The 3,837-nt window shown below is 44.0% G+C and overlaps 1 long non-coding RNA gene across 1 annotated transcript; it reads left to right on the plus strand.

Annotated features, from left to right (window-relative positions):
• Positions 1 to 1,727: 1,727 nt before the first annotated feature.
• LOC107181806 lies at positions 1,728 to 3,175 on the plus strand. Its single transcript, XR_001512512.1, has 2 exons — positions 1,728 to 1,830; positions 2,759 to 3,175. It is a non-coding gene; the product is annotated as an uncharacterized LOC107181806 (long non-coding RNA).
• Positions 3,176 to 3,837: the final 662 nt, after the last annotated feature.

Here is a 3,837-nt window from a genome sequence, read left to right on the forward strand (position 1 = left end):
AATATTGCGACTGTTATGAATTGTAATGTAAATATCTGATATGCAGGATGGTCTTAGACGACTCCTATGAAAGGGTTATTTGACTGCCAAAGGGGTCACAACCCACAGGTTGAGAACTGCTGTCTTAGAGTGTCCCTAATCCAGTGATGCTATGTATTTGGCTTAGTAATCAAAAGCAAGGATTTAAAGAGAAAAAAAGGGCCATAGTAAGTGTGTGAACTTTCAACTTTTACCCTCTGGCACTGTGCGCAACTCTGTGAATGTCTCTGTGCATGTCTTTTTTCCCCTGGTACTAAGCAGCTGGAACACTGGTAAAATTTCAGGTGACTTTTTGTGCCCAGTTCAGCTATGGGTTGATTTTTAGAGTTCCCTTCTGCCAGCAGCCCTGCAGATCCCCTTCCACATTCGCGGATTTTGTGGGGCACAGACTTCTCCCGAACCTCTAGATCCCTTTGTGCACATTTCTCTCTCCAACCTGGATCACAGACTTCACCTTTCCCTAGGCGAATTCTGACCTTTCCATAAGAAGGTGCAGAGCTCACCCGAGTCCCTGTATTCATGCTGCTTGAGATCCGGTGTTCCTGAGTTTGCAGCTGGTCCCTGGGTGTTGTGGTTGTAGAGTCCTGGGATGTATAGGCTTCTCATAATAGCCACTCTCCCCTTCAAGATGGTGTGGTCTCCGCGGCAGAGCTGGTTGCTCTCAGAGAGATTTCAGCAGCAGTGGAGGCTGTCGTTCAAGGGAGCCTGGTCCAGCGGTCCCCAACAGTCCCTTGGAGTATAGCTGTTCCTCACCCACAAATATACACTCCACGTATGTCCACACACTCCCCTTTCATTCTCTCACTCACACACTATCTTGCAATCTGCCTTCACGTTGGCAGCTTCTTTCTCCTCCTCCTCAAGAAATTTTAAATTTTCCATCATTGGAGGCAATTTAGACTTGTTTAGGTGGTTATCTGGAGAGATAATCTATTTATATAAAAGGCTAATATGCTAAGTGTTCCTCACTCCATCCAACTGGCTGTTATGATGCTCACTAACCACCAGGGGGCAGACACTGTATGCAGGAGCTGCCAAGCTGCAGTGACTTGGCAGCAGTGGTTCTTGGGTGATGCACTCTGAAACCAAAGAGGAGGGAACACAATTCCTCATGGGGCTGTGTGATTCCACCTTTGGCTGTGGGTTATGTTGGTACTGGGGAACTGTCAGCCCCAAATCTGGTTTACTGCACACTTGCTTTTGCGTTCCACACCCTGTACAACAGCAACTTTGCAGAGGGCTCTCTTGCACTCCAGAACCCCTCAGGGGAAGTTAGAGAGCCAGTTTTGGCCCAATCCCTGCAGGTCAGGCCAAGGGACTCCACCTGGTGGAGGGACCTCACTCACTCCGCAGACTTTCAAGCCATGGTTCCACCCCAGCTTCAGCTGGCCAGGGAAGAACCACAGGAAGTTGGCTCCAGGGCGTTTTTGGCCCATTTTGTTCAGTTCCACCCTGCCAGCCAACTTGTAATTAATTTTCTTTCAGTGTGCACGAACCCATGCACCATGTGACTAGTCTAGAGATAATTGGCTCAGAACCTACCTATTGCATGGTAGTAGCATATAAATGTTGTTTGGCTGTTTGTGCACACTGGCAAAAAGCAAGTTGATTTCCATTTATGATCATTGATAATTATAAAACTCAAACAATTTTGTATCTCCTCTCTCTTTCTCTCTCTCTCTCTCTCTCTCTTTTTTTTTTTTTTAGCCTGTTGGTATTTGCAGAGGTACTCTGCGTCGAAGATTTGAAGTAAAGCTTGTCAATATAAATTGTGACTTCTTTCAATCACAGGTATTTTTTCATTCTAATTGTTTGTCTTTCTGTGAAGAAAAAAAGCTGAATATCTATGTTTTAACTCTCCCTACCTCATCCTCTCATTTTATTTTCCTAAGATTCCTGATCACCATTTTATTTAGGCTGCCCTGAGGTCACACCTATAGGCTAGCTAAAGACCTGTCACTCTTTGTTTTAGTCCCAATGAGTTCCTGCAGAATAATTAAGACTTTCATAAGTAGGGACCTCTGAGCTTGGATGGCTCAGGCCCTGATAACTTAAATGCAGTGTCCCCAAAGACCCTTACCCTGAACTGATGGGAGAAGTTGTTTCCATGGAAATAGTTGTTCCCATTCCAGAAGTATTTATTGAGCACTTAATATGAGACAGCCTGATATAGTTGAAAGGGTGGTTGAGAGAGGCCACCTGGGTTCCAGTCCTGCTCTGCTACCTATGAGCTAGGTGACCATGGGAAAATTCTTACCTCTCTGAGTCATGGTTGCCTCATCTATGAATGGGCTTGCAATGCTTACCTCATTCAGTTTCTTGTGAGAAATTAGTGAGAAGATCTGGATAAAGGGTGTTGTATTGGGCCTGGCAGAACATAAACAATTAGTAATGGTGCTATTGCTGTCACACTAGGAGCAGGGAGACAGCCCACTAAGGACTTTGAATATGCCATTTAAGTCCTCTGGATCAAGCTTGCTATCAAGCTTCTACCAGTCCTGGTTCCTGCTGGCCCTTATCTGTTTTGCTTTATAATCCTTTTAACCAAAGGCCCATCCCTCTACCTGGCTCCCCTTAAAATATTCCATCAGAAAGGCATAGAACAGCTTAGCCTGGTACCAGCCACAGAAGAGATTTCCCTAGAGAACATTTCCTTATTGAAAGCATTTTTATTTCAGGCTCCCAACCTTAGAAGGAGAAAATTCTCTGTTTACCAGAGAAACAAAAAACCTACGCACTCACCCTCCAAAGATGTGCTAAGCAGATCTGTCCAGTACCTTCCTGATCTGGATGATGAAGAATCTCAGGAAACGGATCCTGCTGAGGCCTTCCCTGTGCACCTGGATCTAACCACAAATCCCCAGGGAGAACCCCTCAATGTTTCCTTCCTCTTCCATGGGCCTATGATTAAGAAGCTGTTTGTCCTACCTTTCCCCAAAGAAGAACAACGCTCTGCTGAGTGTCCTGGAAAAGCCTCCAGGAGCAACCCTATTCTTCTCCCACCATGAGAACCACGTAGAGGATTCCATGGGAATGTGGTGCCCTGCAGGAGATGAGTGGTAGTGGGGAAGGGAGACAGAGAGACAGAGGGTTTGAACATAGAGAATAGCTAATAAAGTGTGTCTTTTTGACTCTTCTTGGTCTCATCATTTTGGCTGAAAGTGGAAATGAGACTACACCCTCCACTTGTACACTGAGCTGCATGCCTTCTGAGCCATCCAAGATATCAATCCATGAATGCTTGCCTCGTATGTCCTCCACCTTTCCCTTTGTAACGATTACTGACTTTTAGCCAAGTGTCTCTGATGCAGGACCTGTCATACTTAGGAATGCCCTCCTCTATCTGAGCAAGAACATATTGTTATTCATTTGATCAAAATGAGATAAAAATTGAAGGACAGCGAGAGACTGAGATTCATCACATAGTTTCATGCTCCTTCTATTCCATAATTATTTCAACACTAAATATTTGTCAGATATTGTCAGATATTGTCCTGAAGGTGGACTTTCTTTTTCTTACCTGTATAAATAGTCTCTGAGCCCAGAACTTGATAAAGTCACTTAGCAATGGGGGTAGAAGGAAGAAACAGTTGCCTGTGGCTAAGCCTGGAAAGAAGCAGATAGTGTTCCCAAGTTTGGGAGTTTTCTAGCTTATTTAATAGTTTTGCTCAGAGAATAAATTAAGAGCCTAAATAACATTCATTCCCAATTTTCCCCCTTAAAAATATATAAAGAGATGTAGACAACATATAATATTATGTACATGTATATGTATATTGTGTTTATATATGATACAGA

The sequence above is a fragment of the Myotis davidii genome, unplaced genomic scaffold, assembly GCF_000327345.1.
Source record: "Myotis davidii unplaced genomic scaffold, ASM32734v1 scaffold3574, whole genome shotgun sequence".
NCBI classification, from domain to species: Eukaryota; Metazoa; Chordata; class Mammalia; order Chiroptera; family Vespertilionidae; genus Myotis; species Myotis davidii.